The sequence below is a fragment of the Varroa jacobsoni genome, unplaced genomic scaffold (genome assembly GCF_002532875.2).
Source record: "Varroa jacobsoni isolate VJ856 unplaced genomic scaffold, vjacob_1.0 scaffold_864, whole genome shotgun sequence".
Classification (NCBI taxonomy): domain Eukaryota; kingdom Metazoa; phylum Arthropoda; class Arachnida; order Mesostigmata; family Varroidae; genus Varroa; species Varroa jacobsoni.
The window spans coordinates 46,877-64,872 of record NW_019213766.1 but is presented as its reverse complement, the minus strand read 5'-3'; the positions used below and the strand labels follow the sequence as shown (position 1 = coordinate 64,872).

General features: G+C 41.1%; 1 protein-coding gene across 1 annotated transcript in view; it reads left to right on the top strand.

Annotated features, from left to right (window-relative positions):
* Positions 1-1,419: 1,419 nt before the first annotated feature.
* The window catches only part of LOC111264483 (uncharacterized), a 49,805-nt gene continuing 33,228 nt past the window's right edge, over positions 1,420-17,996 (top strand). The window contains exon 1 of the mRNA XM_086970096.1: positions 1,420-1,872. The gene's annotated coding sequence lies outside the window, so the exon portion shown is untranslated. The remainder of the gene's footprint in view (positions 1,873-17,996) is intronic.

The window sequence follows — 17,996 nt, the reverse complement described above, 5'->3', positions numbered from 1 at the left end:
GTCGTTGGGGCTAACATGATCAACTTTGAAGTTTGGGCTATTTTTAATCGACGTCCAAATTGATTCTCACGATATCGACACTCATGTTATTCGATGCAGGTAAAGTTTCACTTACCTTACGTTTACGTTCACGAAAACTTATGGACACTATTCGAGAAAATATTTACCTATGAAAATTTTGTAACTGCACCATTAAGGAGAAAAATTACCTGCTTTTGACATTAGCGATGAGCTCATTACCCGTGGATGATGGCTAACATACCTGAATCTAGATACTACCTAAATATTTTTCTTCTGGCAGTACCAGCGACGGCGTCCATTCTCGACTAAGCTTTAGGTTCTGATGCCGAAGCTGTTATCTTGCACCACTTTCGGCGTATCAGTCACCCATCTACGTTCCTAGCTAAAGGTCTCGAAACCGACCCGATGCCGTCAGACGGATATATTTATTCCTCTTAATTCCCACTACTTAACATCGTTTCCGCACTTCCTCTCCGATTCGCGTTCGACTGAGTGCGAAGATAACCTGCACAGAAGATCGAAAATAGGAGAACGTTGCTATACAGGAGTCTTCTAGGTTACTTCCGTGCCACACATTGTCGATCGGAAGCGCCCTCTTTATGAGCTCACAAGAAGCCATACTCATCTTAACTAGAATCGGATCTAGCCGGGCCAGACCTGGTGAAGCTGCCCTATATCAAGCACCGTCTTCTGACAATTGCATTGATCCTTATTTCATAAGGCCTTCGTTACCAATGTCATCTGAAACGGATCAGAAGACTCTTATTAGCTGCGTTTCCATACTGGCGCCCCTAACCGCTCGTCCTTGTATTTCGCCCCATCTATTTTTTCGTTCGAAAATGCAGTCGACTTCCTAAGATCAACATCCAGCTGGTGCCCCTTCCTTCATTGATTAGATACGGCTCGAAATCGCCTCCAAGTAACCCACTCCCACAGCCATGTGCTTGTCGTCTTCGAGCGCACTTCAGAATAGCGCGTTTTCCCTGCGTGCTGCCCCTACGGGTCTATTTACCAATGCCCTCTGATGGTTCTAGTGCTTGAGGGACTGATATAACCGATCTTCTGACTACTGTTGGCCAGCTGCGGTGGGGTACGCACAACCACGTGGGCGTGTATGTGTGCATAGTGCCAGTGACAATGGCAGCGGTAGTAGAAAGAGCGGGGAGACTCAGTAGCCTGGAAGCTCGGAGTTAGCAACAAGCAGGTCGGCGGGTTTCGTTTATACGGCAGCCGCAGAAGCGGCACGGCGCCCCTCTCGCCAGTGGCGGGCACGACACCCCTTTACAAGCTCGCCTGTCATTGGCCGATAGTGATGACGTCACGCGCGGTCCTCCCATGCGAGCAGGTCGGCCTGCCTCCGCCATCTTCGGTGCTCTGTCGCGCCACTGAGCTACTCTTGCGAGCAACAAGTTGGCGAAGGCACTCCGAGCCCGTTCGCCGGAGCGCGCGCACCCAAAGAGGACGCTATATCACATGCGATCGCGAGCATCGAGTCATCGATTTGAGCTCTCTTGGCTGCCGTCGTAGAAAAAAGTTGCAAAAGAAGGATTCTGCCAAAATACTTTATTCTATCATCGCGCATCAAACTAACACATTCTACCAAAACCAAAAACACAGATAAGCTTTTGTGCACCCCGTTGTATAACAACGAGTTGAAATCCTTGAAACTTTCCTTGTTCATCTCGTCAGATTTCTTAGCTGCTTTTGCGTTACGCACTAAGCTAGATCAGAAGACACGCAAGCATTTCTTGCGAATTCAATCTGAAAGTCATCGTCGCCGCCGTCAGAGAGACCATCGGTAACACATCGGCCGCATTACTTAACCCTACCAACATCTGCTCTGATTGAAAGGTAAGTAAAATTAATGAGTTAGTTTACAGAAAAAGTTTAGAATTTTGATACAGCGAACTGCCACACCCACAATTATAACTGGCGCCTTTATTACAATTGCAACTCGCATTGCTACGAAATAGCAGTGCTAGCGGCAGTCGTGCTTTACTTATTTACGTGCTTAACGCCCCCTCAAGTACGTTCGTTACCCTTTCTTCCAGCCATAGCTAGAGCCCAGGGCCAAAGAAGAGTTGGAGCGATACAAAAGTACATACAGGCGCGCATATGTGTATGTACTACTTGCATGTTATTATTAAGTCTGATGAAAAAAACTTGAGAGGGAAAGTTTGGTTGAACGCTACATTGCCCCGCGTCCCGTGTACATAGCAGCAGCGGCACGAATAGGCTTCGTGGCTTGGGGTGAGGCAGAGCGTTCACCAGTGTTTAGTTATGTGCCTCCGCCCAAAAGAAGTTTCTGTTGCCGCAAGCGAACCGATTAAATCCATGCTAGATCTAAGACAGGGGCAGATGAAGGATGGTTCGATATTAAAATAAAGTGAAGGCCACAATGAATAGCGACGATGCTTCGACTATTAGAACATTCAATAGAGATTGCGTTTAGTGGACATGTGTGAAGCTTCATCATACTCAACTTAGATCGTAGCCGCTACAGGTTGCTTGAGGACATCAGCAAACTTCGTTTAGTTGTTGTAGTCTCGAAAAAGACAAAAAATGAAAGCGTAAGACGACTCACATATTGATGCCAATATAGGCGAAAAAGATATGCAGATAAAAAAAAAGTATAGCACAATTTAACTTCACGCTACACAAATCAATAATAATAAAAGCTCCATATATATATATATATGTATGTATGTATGTATGTGTGTGGGCATGTGTTGCACCCCAGTTGTCAGGTGATGTCTAAAAATTTATAGTAAAACGCAGCTATAACACATAGATTAATGGAATTAAAACGCGTCCCATATTGCAACGTCCTGAATCTTAGTCGGGTGACTAAAGAGGTGATTATTCACACGACAAAAATCATTGTGAATTGAATGATCAAAAATGCGTGTCAGGTACTGCCATGCCCAAGTCCTCGTTAGTCCTGCTGGCCTACTGCTAACTAGACCAACTTATAGAGATAATTATTCAGTTATCCAATAAGCTAACTGAAAGTGCGAATCATTGCAAAGTTACAGGTCGATCAATGTAATGGAAATAGGTCACTAATTCAGCTAAGAGTTTTTACTAGTGTAACGGTCAAGAGCATTCAATTTATATAAGGTCTTTTATACACTTGCCAACCTCTGTGATGTACCCCCTTTAATAGCCATTTCATGGTCCTTAAGAAACATAAGTTTCACTACTTGATGCATCGACTTTAATAGAGATGATCTTAATCGAGACTTAAATTTAAGAACTTTTTTTAACCATAGCAAAGTCAGAAAGGAAGACTAAATAACCCTAAGCTATTAACATTAACCGTTCAAACAAAAAAAGTGTATCATATATTTACGCTTGTTATGATTTGTCCTTTATTCACTAGACCAGCTGTAAGTGGTGAGCTTATCAAATAGAACAAAACTCGGTACTTTATCCATATAAGGATCGTTTTGTAAAATATAGTGACAAAACCATCCTGATACCGAAACATCTTGCCAACGCGTCCATTACAAACGAACCCTATTCGGGAACGAATACCAATTTTAGGTAATAGAATACTCTCAGACAAAAAATTTCCAGATTCGATCTTCGAAGGCCATCGAAAATTTTAGTCCTACCAATTTTAGACCTACTGTACCCAACGAAAACGTCGTACACGTTGACAGTTGATATTTTTTCATGCGAGTCATGCTTCAGGGCGTTGAAGTTTCAAAGGACCATTATTATATTACACATCCATAAATAGTTCATAACTAGCAGAGATGACCGTCATGTATGGCCAGTATGTCCATCTACTGGACACCAATTCATCATGTTTTAATCCTGCAAGCTTACTTAGAAGATGTCCATCCTTGGAAACCTTGTACAGAGCATCATCCACACAGACTCGATGAGGTTTCGAAACGGTGTTTATTCATTTTCGGAAGTTACTTATAACTTCGACTAACGAGACTAAGTTAAGTTAGAGACGTGTTTCGCTACGGCGTAGCGCATTTTTCTTTGGGTTAGTGTAACAGCTACCGAATAGAAAAAAGCAGATGCAGTTAGCTAATTTAATTTCACTGTACTCGACGTAAATTGATAAAGCCATCATTATAATAGGGAGAAAACCAGTATGATATAAATAATAAAATAATAACAGCTATATAAAAATAGATTTTTTGGATTTCATCAAAAAGACGACATGTAATGGTTTTCTCAACGGTTCCATTACTTATCTTACCTATGCATACGATTTCATACGATCTATCCACTATTTGAAGACTCTCAACAAAGGATTAGAAAGCTGCACACTTTGATTTAGGGAATATCATTGTTGTGCCATTTAAAAAACCCGACACCTTTGAATGCTTTTAGTTATGCCCTTTTTAATATAATAAATTGACTCGGATGAACGTATCTCTCATGCGTAGCTTTCACTGAAGAGAAACAATCTTAATAGACTAACCAGTGTTGCAAGTAGCTGAGTTCAAAATGAAAGCCTAAGATTGCCTTCAAATAGCGGAAGGTCCCCTCAGTATCACTCAGTATATATGGAAAGCCCCACGTTGATACTAGGATTTTAGAATGATTTCGAACATGATAAACTTATTGAATATATGGTCATCAAAGGATAGGTTTATATTAATTATAAGAACTCTGAAGCTTTTTATAAAGCAAAAAACTGAAAGTTGTATTCTTACAAGGACCGTATGGACTAGTGGGGTGGGCATTCAACTACTTCATATGCTCAAAGTACATGAACGCAGTACCAACCCGTATAAAGTATGGCCTAACAGTTTTGACTGCCACGTTTGGTACTACCGTTAGATACGGTTTCAGACATACCTTGGCCTAGTTAAATTTTCGTAAAACAACCTCATCCGATGGCAAAAAACCCTTAAAATTATTGGAGACTAAGCTGTACATAAACGACCTAAGGACACTGAAGCAGGCCAGCTTTTTACGGAGATATTTCGATACCTCGGGTAGCAATGCCTGTCGTATTAAACAAGAACCGCCGAATGCAAGGGCTGTGTTTGCAAGTGTGAATAGACTACCGTAGTTACATTATTTATCATCGTGGTCTCGAAAGCAACAAGACGGCTTGGTATTGGGCGTGTTTGGGGACAAAACAGGTCGGTCTGGAACTTGCCCATAGAATCACCACGGTCATTAGGAGTCATGATGACCCGTTTGAGGAAGGCAATTAAAGTACCTCTTCAACTATTCAGACTTCCTGGATATGTTAGAACGCATACATTTCACGGTATTATAAATGTCGTGTTGAGGTACAGAACCCGTTAAGTGTTCACTGTTTCGAGAACAATCTTGAGGTTTCTATTACAATCCCTGTAGACTTGGCGACAGCGATTGGCTACAAATAAGGTGCTCTCATGCCGTGGCCTGGCCACCATTGTAAAGGAGGGCAAGTACAGCCACGCATTTTATGAACATAATAAAAGAGGCCGTTTTGGAGCTCTACTGGGCGATTAAACTTAGGCCTGTGATATTAGATGGGTTTGAAAATTATCTCTCTCCGTTTTATCGCATGATTGTTTTAATCTGCTAGCTCTTTATGACGACTGTTCTGTTTTATATATTGGTATTAGAGGGTGTCGAATATTGGCAAGACGCATTGAATATTGGGCAGATGTTGAAGCGTAGAATGTCAACTTCCTTGCCCCTGTGATTATTTCAACTTTCATTGTTAAAGCTTACGCTTTCTCATGGCAGATTGAGTGAAGCTTCGGCATGTGAAATCCTGCACAGATATAGGATTAGAGGAAGTTTATCGACACCCTACTCTCTGTCCGATGTAGTATTCTACCATAGATTAGTGCATTTCCTAGCCACACATCCAAAAATTATTTTTCCTTTTCCTTTGTACATCTATGCAACCCTAAAATAATGTATGGAACAAATCCGAACTTTGGGATGTGCAGCACAGAATTCGAATTAAATCGCATGTTATGCAAGCGTCTAACCTACCTCTGTTTTCCCAGTTCAATGGATAAAACAAGTTTTGTTTACGCCCTTCTGTTGTTTCATAAGTCACTGAACTTTCTCTAGTTTTTGAAAAATTTCAACGATGAAAAAGCGTTACGGATATTATAATATGAAGCGGCAGGAACATACCTGTAATATAATGTTTATTAAGAACACTATTAGAAAACTATTATATTCTCACAGTATGAGACGAAGTATTTCTACTCAAACGTGAAGACTTTAGCTCTGACCGATCTAAAGTCATATTTTCTTTTCAAGTCGAATTTGTTATTTTCGACATTGTTTCTGTTTTATTACCGTGTACGCATAAAACACGCAGGAAATGCATGTTTCTCCTACTGACGGTGCTTACGTTATACGGCTTGTATGTGATTATCGAATTATTTTGTAGGGGGTGTCTCCTAATTAGGGTCACGTGTTCGACGCAAAATTCACACAGGTCAGCTGACATATATATACCGTCCAAGCGATTCTGGTTGCGTTGCATGAGCAGGAAGACCTGATGTCGAGAAGGTCCGATCGTAACCTGTGGGAGAGCTCTCGTAAATAAGCGTGGGCTGCTTTGCGTCACCAATCCATAGTGTTTGTGCTAATTTCGCCACGCTCCGCTATTCGTAAAATCAATGTATCGTTTGGTACCGTCGAACTGCACGTGTAACTGAGGAACTAGTGAGCTTGCTTGGGCGGCGTCCCTACTCATGTCCGCATGTTGTCGTGTAATCTGTTGAATGCGGTTGGCACAAACTAATGTGAGCAACGGAAAAATAGGAGACAAGCAGAAAAAGAACTTTAAAGTTTGGCTATGTGTTTAAGCAGTCGGAACTATGATATGTCGCGGAGTAGAAAATTTTTAGCTAAAGTCCAGGACAGATAGGGAGGGGTAGTAGTCACTCTAGGGTGCAACTTTTTAAGGGCAGCCAAGACCGACTTGGCGTGAGTCAAAGACGACGATATTTACATTTTTGGGGTGCTTTTTCGGATATAAACACATTTCATTTTTTGGATAACAACGTTTGTCGTTTTCAAATGTTTGTATCGTGGTACCATGTAGGTGGTCAAGGATGTGTACACTCTTGGCGGTACTTGGAAAAAATGATAAGGCTTGTCCCGGACAAACGCGGTTTGTGAGACAGTTAATATACCGACTCTTGTTAATCCCCTCTTGTTGACTACATTAATGCCTTTTAATCTTGACTTGGATTATATTGTAGAGACTTTACTCGACCATTATGCTGTTTAATAATAATTACTGTCTTCTTTATTGGAAGCTAGCTCTGTGATGTCGTTGTCGATTGTTTCTCACTGGATTGAGTTTAGCACATCATCTAAATATGGTACGCCTATTTACGAGACTGTCTTCCAAGGAAAAACATCCTTTGACACCTCACTTTTAAACATAGTCGAGGACCCACTTGTTACATAACGTTACAGCCATTTTTATATTTTTGCTGTATATCAGTTCTGACAGTAATTTTATGCTTTACGTTTATGTAACTGACATTTGTTGTTTGTTTAAAATGTAAAACATAATCATTTGCACTCTTTATTCTACGTTCAATTTGCCTATGAGGCCCTGCAGGGTTTCGATTTCTCCGCACTTGGGCCACACTGGGTGACACTTCATCTCCACTGTGATAATTACTAAGACGCCCCTACTGAAACGTTCACAAGTTGATGGGTAGATCATTTGTCCGAGTCTTTGTTGGGCACGTTAAAAGTCTTGGCTTACGTCATACGACAAGGCAGCAGGACAGAGAAGACGAACTGCAGGCCAGTTCACCCTTGCGAATACTCTTCGGCCGCATGCGGTCTTTTTCGGATCTGACGACAGAGGCCAGCCAATAGAATTATGAAGAGAAGCCACGGAAGAGGATCTTAAAACGTGCACTTAGGCGCTTCCACACGGCTTTAGGCAAACATAAGGTTATTGGACAATCGGTAACTGCGCGCCAGTATACGAATCTGGCTAATACTCCGGCCAACGGAGAGGATATTGCCATGCTCTGGATTAAACATCGAATCTGTCATAGGTCATTTTAAAACTTTGGTAGAAACGTTTTTATGTACGAACTAGATTTCCTCTACACAAGCTGTTCTGCTAACCCATTGTATAGGGCGCACTCACTTGAGTGCTCTAATAGCAAAGCTGACAATAATGGGTATATGTTGACGTAGTGTTTTTCACTTTACGTCAAAGGTAAAATGTATAGGACAAATTAAAATAGGCTACTTTAAAAAATAATGAAGCATATGTCTTCAATAAGGGGATTTAATAAACGCCTGTTCGCCAGGTGCGCATACATGGCGCTTAATAAATACTGTATCAAAAAGTCACGAACGGACGAGCTTGCGGCTTCGATCTGGTCTCACGTGCGGTATCCTAACCAATTCACCAACTGTTTCCTTCCTGAACGGCACAGGAAAAGGCGCATCTGAGGCATTCATTAAAAATGACAATTGCCAAGTAGGTATGCGGTAACGTGCAGTAAATAGTATGTCACCACGCATGTCTTTAGGTCAGGCTACCTTAGGACGGTTCTCCTGTACATTTAGCTGTTACTGCAGTCTTCTGCCCGTATCTTATTTTCTTTTTTGACCATTTGATCCGACCTCGTTGTATATCTTGGCTTAGCTGGAGAGACGGTGGGCATGATTTTCGATGCAATTCAGAGTACTTCATAGTATACAATCTATGACGATGATAAATTTCTACTTTTTTTAGAAGTCCTTCAAGACGACAAAGTGACAAGGCGACAAACTCATGGCGCACTTAAACCATTGGTACAAACTTACTTCCTGTAAAACTACGTCGAAAAGTTCGATAACATCGTAATTAAGTTCTCAACTGACTAGTTGTCCGCTATCTATTGCTGAATCATTTGATGATATATGGATAAATATATTGAACAGGAGTAGTTTTTTTAGATACGATTTATCGAACCCGGCTATGCGAACGCATATTCAAATGCTACCCTAAGACCGTAAAACTGATGGTGTCTCAAGACCTGTTTGTAATTTAGTTGTAGCCAAGCTGAAATGAAACAGCTCCTGGTGTGCGATTATCAAACAAAACAAAAGCCACCTATATCGGCCGCTTGCTTATCGAAATAGGTTAGATTTATGAGCCTCGTATGTGCCTAAATAATGGACCTTGTATATTATATTAGCTGGTGCCGAGGGTCCTTATTAAAGGAAAATCGCATACTTTTCCAGTGGCGATGTATCTAATTGATAATAAAATCATTGGATGATATAATACTTACAAGTGTTCCATATTATGTGATAATATTGCAAAAATAATTTACGTATCTTATGTTACAGTAATCCATACATAGTTAGACTTATCATCAAGGTTTATTAATCTCGGATAGTGTGTTGCGCAGCGCTCCTTCTGGGTTAAATAAGGTCAAGCTATAATTAGTCAATTCATTATATTATCGTCCACGGTGCATTACCATTGCGAGCGAGCTGTTGTAGGGCCATGCAGGACAAAGGACTTTCGAGGGATATCTTGTACAATGAGCCACGTTAGAAAAATGAAGATATTTAAGGAACAGCTACTACTAAATGATGTCGATGGCGCGTCTATGTTCAATATGCAGTATGCTTCTTTTATGCAGTGTGCCCAGTCGACAAAAGATTGGAAGGAAACGAGTTTCATTTAGAGAAATCATACCTTACGGTATCATAGCCTGTTGTAGAGGAGGCAGTTGTGAGAGAGTTTTTTTTTACCAATCCGTTGGCTGGAGAGCCCGGAAAAGCTTTACGTAGATCAGATGGACAGCGGCTTGGCAGTTTAATAATTCGTGTGTCGTAGCGATCACCGATGAAATGAACCAGAATGTTATTGCAGAATTAAAACAGGAGCGTAGGCGGATATGTTGCTTACAACTAAGCTTATTCCGTGATCGCTTAACGAAAATGGCGAGGATGGTCATTGACATAAAACTTAACTCGTGACCCGTGACGTAGCTAATTCCAGCCAGCTAATATGACAGCAGTAGCAGATTTAGTATGCTCTTTGAGATGGTCACTAGCGTGTCGACAATTGTTGTCTGATTAACCAGCAATTAAGTAAGTTGAAGCTAAGTTGATAATGAGTATGTGTTGTTCAAGGCTTCGGCAAAACCGGTATACCTTGACCAGACTGAGCAGACTTAGTTGTTCGATAAATGTGGCCGAACTAATACTAATAATAATAATAGTATCAGGTTTGTCAGCTTCTAACGCATAAAGGACCCCGTGACAAAGAGGCAATCGAGTTGCTTTGTTACGTACGGACTATGTCTTTTACCATACGTCATATGAGACCCGCATGACACATGATAAGATAATTCTTGGCAATGGTCGTCCACGTGTGCCCATTGCAGTCTTCTACTGAAGTCAGGCGTTCATCATGTCACCGTATATTGTCGAATCGGCTGACGAAGAAATTTCGCGCATCTACCTACGTAAACTCAGAGTTGAATGGTGTCTTAGAATAGCGTTTTACCTCGCAAATAGTTCAGAAAAGGCTAAATGCGTGAATAAGGTGCTATTGTTGTTCATTGGGACAATGGAATTTTTCGACAGTGGCAAGGCCCTAAAAAAAAAAGAAGCAGGCGAACCACTGTAAGACTATCGAAGTGAAGAAACAACCGAAGGACAATCCAGGAGAGGAACGGATCGGCTTTTACGAACGTACAGATACGAACATCTATCTCTGCTGAGGACGTCAGCTCCAATGAACAAAGATGGTACGTTTCTATCGCGCATTTAATTGATCATGAATAGCAGACAAAAATGGTATTGGAGTTAGGTTAAAAACCAACGGTAGACGTCGCCTAAGACCGCGGAAGCCATATGAACAATGTTGATGCTAAATCAAATACGACAAGAAAGTGTAAAACAGTTCCAGGACTGTGGTAAACATCGATATGCACTGCGTATTCTGTCGTTGTTATACAAATTTTCTAGGACGTATCTACATACATTGTCGCACGTGGCCATACGTACGAACAGCTACCGTTGGACAGCAGCGCCATCTTGAAACGACCCTTCTAACTGTGTCATGGCCTCCCGCGCAGCTTCTCGTTTGGTACGGTCATATTTGCAGCGATAGGTGAAATCAAATAGAAAATACCTGTTTCTGCAATTATCTGCAGTGAGACGATTTAGCGGGAATTATACGAAATTAGAAACATTGCGGAACAAAAGTGAAATGCCTTACCGATTGAGCGGGTTGCGGATAGTCGTAACTTTTGCGACCTATTCTCCTGAGTATTGTCGAGTTTCCTACAGCTGCTTCCAACAAAACTTCCAGCGACCCGCTTCACTGTCGTTGAAATGGATAGCGGATAAAATAATGCGTATCTTTTACACTGCAATATGGATTATGGCAAATGTAGATGAATAGAAACAAAGGAAACGGGCGGTACGACGAGAGCTTAGGAAATACTCGAGGAAATTATTATTAACGATTCATAATAGTAACGGTCATGCCAAGTCAAATTAGACTACAGCTAAAAACAGCTCGACGTGTAAGTACTTTTTCTAATTGATAACGACTACTTAATCGACACGTCAACATTAACAAAAATGGAAAACCTAGGTTAGAAAACGCTACAGTTTGAGGTAGCTATACTGAGCTACGTATAGACAGCGATGATGACGGTGATGCTTACAAAACATCACAACAAAATTGTCTTAGATTGTAAATCTAAGAGCCACCTTTGGGATAAGTGAAGGCAATGCAGACGAAAAATCTGACTTTTTTGAAAAAAAAAATGGTACTAATTCAAAGGAGCCATATAAAGTAGCACTTAGGTAGAACGAGAATCGAAGCTCAATGCAGTTTATTCCTGCATAGAGATGTATATATGCAATAAATCGAACATCTGGGGAACCGGTTTTCTTTTTCTATGTGAAGTTTAGACTTTTGACAATTTCTGAGATGGCTTAGTGACAGATTATAAACACAAGCACGATACGTTTACAATGGAATTAGAAACGTACTTAGTGGATCAGTATGTGCGGCCAACATAAATAGTCGAAGCTTGTCGGCTGTCGCAAAGCTTGCGTGACGATGTCGTTTGCATGCTCTCGCTGGTTGTCGAATAATATTGGTTTTTCAAAGCGTGAGGAAATTGGTAAAATAATCATACTTAACTTTACTATTACCAAGGGACATTGCGACGCAATTTTCTTCTACCCATAGCTGCAGATTCAAAGAGGCCACCTAACTTATAAAACTTACTAATTAACTAACTAGGCTACCCTTCGTCAATTGCTTCGCAGCCTTATCTACCTTCTTGTCTACTAAGCATATTCAATGTGCATCTTGTGTATTCAATTCATACGGAGACATCGGTGTAAAAAGTCCACATTAACGCCCCCTGGATCACACAATTGCACAACCTAGCGTAGAATATAAGTCATGAACAATAGCTAGAAATTAGAATATCAAGCCGATACATTTGGAGCCGATTCCTTACATCTCAATTAATTTTTCGTCAGTAGCTGATGTGTAGACCTAACCAACGTCGAAGCGTACCAACGGAAGCTCCTTTGTATTGCTTTTCGAAAGCTGTTAAGACTCAAAACTTGCAGGCCTACGTGCTAATTGTTCTTCAGAGACGTATTTCCGAATATTCTGATTCATCTTTAGGGCTTCGCGAGTAAACCTCTTCAGGAGCTGGCAGGGTACTGTCATTGACAATATCGTTCTTTGCTTTTTAACCGCAGCTGCATTCCTTCTTTTTTACACAGAAATAATTATGGTAGTTAGAAAAGCTGCGAATACCATCCCGTTTTCCAATGACCTTTCGTAGGCCAAGCTTAGGAAACTGCAGACCATCAATTCGGCAACGTACGTTCAAAAACGCTTTTCTATAGGAATTGTGTTGAATTTTTTCGCTGCCTGTTGAAGACGCTTCGAAAAAAGGTGAACATTGAAAATTCACTGAGCTTTTCTACATGGACAACACTGGCGGTTGTCGCCTACTCTACCTAACGGCCTAGCAGATACTGAATAGGTGGCAAGAAAGCCTTCTTACTTCATCAAAAGTCGTGAGGCCACCGTTTACTTTTGTTGCAGGAACAAATGGGTCTTTAAGACTAATAGATATAGTCGATAATCTTTCTGATATTCTAGAACGGTTGGTTGCGTTGAAGGCCTTTTCAGGTTCCGGCGTGACCTTCCTTAGATGCAGTAGTGGTTCAGTCCTGTGGTCATTGAACGTGTTTCGATATGCTTTTTTACGATTTCGTCTAGCTGGCATGTTTTGCTTAACCAAGAAGTTCAACCTATCGGCGGTTAAGTAGCCGTTAAAGAAAAGCTCCCAGTACATACAGCGGTAATTTATTCTTATCAGATTGTACAATGCTGGTCGGGCCAGCGGCAAATACCTGAACCTGGGCATAAGACCGTTATTCTGAGCCAAGAAAAGGCTTTGAACAAGTTTACTTGACTCATACTACGATTAGAGAAAAAGGAGATGAGATTAAGCGTATCTGCGGTCTTATACATCGCCTGGCTATTCGCTGACTCGGCTCCGGTTGTTGTTGTAGGCTTTATTAGAATTTACTCGTCCTTTACAGCTCTAAAAAGATCTGCTTCGCGGGTCTACAAATTCTCTACCGAGAATACTGCATTACGTGTACGGCCAGTGCTTCACCAAGATTGAGCTGAGTATGAAACGAGAGATGTTGCCACGAATAAGGATACACTCTTCCACTGGGGGTGTGCAGGTCTTTCTTTCTAATAACACGTTATCGTCCAGAGCGTCCCCAGTACACAAATAATTTTTGTCAACTCAATCAAACAATTCATCGAAAGGCCACTTTGCTAATTTAAAAAGTATTACAGCATATGTAAGGTTGAGTAAATTATCGGTTCGTCTGACTATGTTAAAATAAACACATATCCTAATGCTTTGAGTCGTATGTACGTATGCAAGGCAATCGACAGTGCCTATATTGCATGCGTACGCGTTCAATATATATGGAATACATATGATTCGGTAGAACAAGTGCTTAGTGTTGGGGTCAATTGTCAGGGGGCGCTATCGAATCTAATAATCTCACTATTTTCTTTAGACTTTTTCTTCTATATGGTACGCAGTGATGCCTGAACCGCAAAGGTATCAATCAAGCCTCAATGTGCACCCAACATAAAAACTGGACGCTTACTAGGAGCGAGAGTTTTCGGCTATATAAAGATCCAAATGTTGATACCATATCTGTGGTCTGTCTTTTGAATATTGTAAGAATAATAACTTTCAAAATAAGGTCCAGGTCTGTACTGAAATTATCGTTTGAAATTTTGCCGCTGGTACTGGCATTAAACATTGCTTTAGAAAATTATCTCCTAGCATGAAAGGAGATGTGTCTAGACGCGATGTCAAACCTACAAGTTTAGTAGGCGCTACTTTCACGGAGACAAGCTTCGTTGCTCGATGCTGATGGTACCATCCATATGAGTTTCAATCTTCAATCAGCAGAAGTGCATAAATCGTACCCTGAAAACATAACGTCTATTTAAAGAAAAGCCTTTTAGACAGCAATCCCATTTGCTCGGAAGTAAGTAAAAGCCAGCTAACTAAAATAGCTAGTTAGGTTCATTTCCGAGATCCTCTTGTATTGGCTTTTATATCCTCGTATTGGGTTTTACGTGTCTAGAATCGCCGATCACCCCAAACTCTTGGTCAGGCTAGATTACCGCTCTAGTTTCAACATTTCCCTGTTACATGTTTTTTCTGTGACACGTTACAAGATGACATTGATTGTTCCATCGACAGAGACGAACTCGGTGTTTTAACAAGTTTTCAAGAAAACACTGAATCGTGCAGGGACACATTGTGTATGCTGGCGTACGCGCTATAGTTGATTGTGGTATGAAATCCAGGGAAAACTGTCAATTTTTGTCGAAAGGTTTCGGCTAACCTCTGACTAGACCTATGGGAGGAGCAACCCAAAATATAAGAAAAATATTCTATTTGTAAATAATTTCTAAACATTTGCTTCGCAATTCCTTTTTGGAAAGTGTTTCAATAAACGGCTTTAGCTTTTGAATGTATTAGAATTTGTATCTTACATAGGTGTCAACTATGTGGTCTTTTTAACGCCTTCATTAGCCACACAAACGATGGCGTTCGCTTCATAGACGAACCGTTTTCTCTTTTGCGTTGTTGACTACTTTAAAATACTTGGGTCGAAACATATCCATCAGACGCGGCTGCCAGAGTCGGTGTCCTTTAAGCAAACGGCATCTGTTTAAAGTACAGTGCTGGATATCGATCCCCGTACTACGTAGCTTCGATTCTCTATGAGACGTCTTGAAGTCTAATCTTTCTTCTTCTTCGCTTCTCAACTGTCCAGCCTGCCAGCACAAGAGTACTACCGTTGCTTAAGCCAGATATCGACACTAAACCCCTTACAGCCGTAGACCTTTGGATGTCTATATTATATCATGTACCTAGTGTATAAGTGACACTCTGTGGACATCGATAACGATTGCTTTTATCAGAAAAGAGGGGATCAAGTCCTCGACTGAATAAGCAAACCTTCTTCGTTGTTACGTATACGCATAATAGGACATGCATCATTTCTGTTGCGTCAACCTGCTTCGGAAATGCCGTATGTACAGCACGATTGACAATTGACGTCACGCGAAGATTACTGGTATAGCAGCGCTAATCTTCGAATTGCATTGCAAAATATCGCCTAAAACGTTCGGACTTCTGCAGCGTCTCGACTATGAAGTAGTTAAATATTCGCGGAATCGCTAATTAAAACATCTGGCCGACTGTTATCTGATCGAACGCTCTCGGGGTAATCCCAACGGTTATGACTAGCGAAAGTCTAACTGCTACATACGCTGTCGTTCTATTTGATAATAGTTCAAGTGTACATTTTTTAACTTCGTTTATAAGAATATGCTGAATGAGGGAGGTGCTCCTAAAAAGGCAAAGAACGGAGTCTGCTAAAATGAGATGCACAAAATGTCCTATATTGCACATTGTTATGCAGGACTTTATGAGACAGTTATTGCAAAACGACATATTGAATTTAATAAAAGAGTGGTTGTCGCCATGACGCCTGTGTCCGACATATATCCGGTACAGCACCTGGCCTATGAGCACTACGGTTCATTACTGCACTTATTCTTCTGTTCTCACCTGATCTATAATATGTATAGACACCAAACAGGCCTGTTTTTTCTGAAGATTCAGAACCGACGTAAGTGTTCTGAACGCAGACTCATTGCAAATGTGTCGCTTTGTTCCACTATCTTTGCAAACCTGTAAATCTATGTTGACTACGGATAACACGGCAACAGTTATCCGCGTTGACTTGTGGAAATGTCCTTGATTTAAGCCTTCCACTAGTGCCCTTTAGTTGTTGTTAGAATTGTTCGAATCATTTAATTTCTTTCTTGATCCCATTATAGGCTCTGAGCAAGTTACGCACAGGGCTTCCGCTGGTGTGACCTCTCATTGTCGATTCTTCGGTTGCCCTATTTGAGTATTTCATTGCCATGCTTTAATAATAGTATAAACGCCGTTCTCTGCAGCAATTATTTTGCGCTACAATAACGGAGAAACTATGGCTGTCCTATCGTTGACCCATTTCGCTCCTGCGGTCGTTCTGTCCGAAAGTGATCCAGATCTAAATGCCGGATGTTTGTACGTTTGAAAGGCGAAGCTAGAAAATAATAAAATACGTTAATATTTCTCGGTAATTCTCAACTAAGTCTTGAAAAAACATTTTATTCAAGTGCATGAAAAGTTGATTTGTTTTAAAGTTCATCTTGTACATACAATGGAACAAAGTAAATGTTATACGTGGCCGATGCATCGCGTCATAATTCTCTATTCGCTCCATCGATTCCGCTATGGGGAACCAATTTCATTTTGTACGTATGCGTGGTTTTATATTACTCTTAGATTTCCTATTCATTTACCCTGTTTTCTTCTATTACCATAGTGGGAGGTTGCAGGACAGATGACGGTACCGGTTGTTCACTTACCACGACACACTTTCGACACGGGTATTCGGCGACGTTCGCTCATCGCTACCTGCCTATTATTGTCAATTACGAGCCCTGAGCTTCAAGCTTTTGCACGTTTATCTTATCGCCAATCAGCGTCATCGTTCAGGACTTTGACTCTGTTATTCGATGACCATCCACCACGCGCTTTCACGAAATATGAAGCATCAAAGGGTTAGAAAAGATTTTGGCAATCTGCAGACGATCGAGCGGTGAGAGCTCCAACAAGTGACTCGTTTTTCCTCGTATGACAGTGACAAAGTGCAGGGGCATGTTTTGATTAAAGGAAATGTCAGTTTCTTTCCGTCATTAACTAAAGTCCCTCAAAATTTTACCAAGAAGTATTCACTCCTGCTGCTATTGTAATGTTTAATATCACCACCATAACTCCATGACACTAAGTTCCAAGATGAGCTGGGCTAACGATCTTTAACGAACGGAACGGTGTAAAATGTTCTTCGCGTGCATCGGCACGAACGTTCGCTTTCACAAGCATACACAAGTTCAATAGCCAGTGTTCGTTGGGTGATCTAAATGTACTAAATGATTAATGTAAATGTAAAAACGTATTCTACTCCATCTAGTTGTATGCTGTGTCATATATTGCTGCTCGCAAACAGGGGCAATTATTCCGTCTATTGAACATAATTCTGCTGTTCTTACTTGACGGACACTCCGCTTCGTTGCGCTTTAATGCGCAACCTTGTTAAGACATATTAGAAAAAGTTTCAGTTAGTGTCCGCGAAAACCATTGTCCTTGCACCCCTTCTGGTCCGAATATAGGGCTTGACAAGAACACCCTAGTATCACTAATGTATAGGATTTTATCTAATCGTCCAGCCACTGAGTTGGCCACTATTCGACGTAGCTGTCGAATGCCCTTGGTAAGAGTTACATTTTTTCTTTAATGGAGCTTCAGTTTTTTTTAGCCCAGGCAGCTTCCATCTTTAAGTTACGG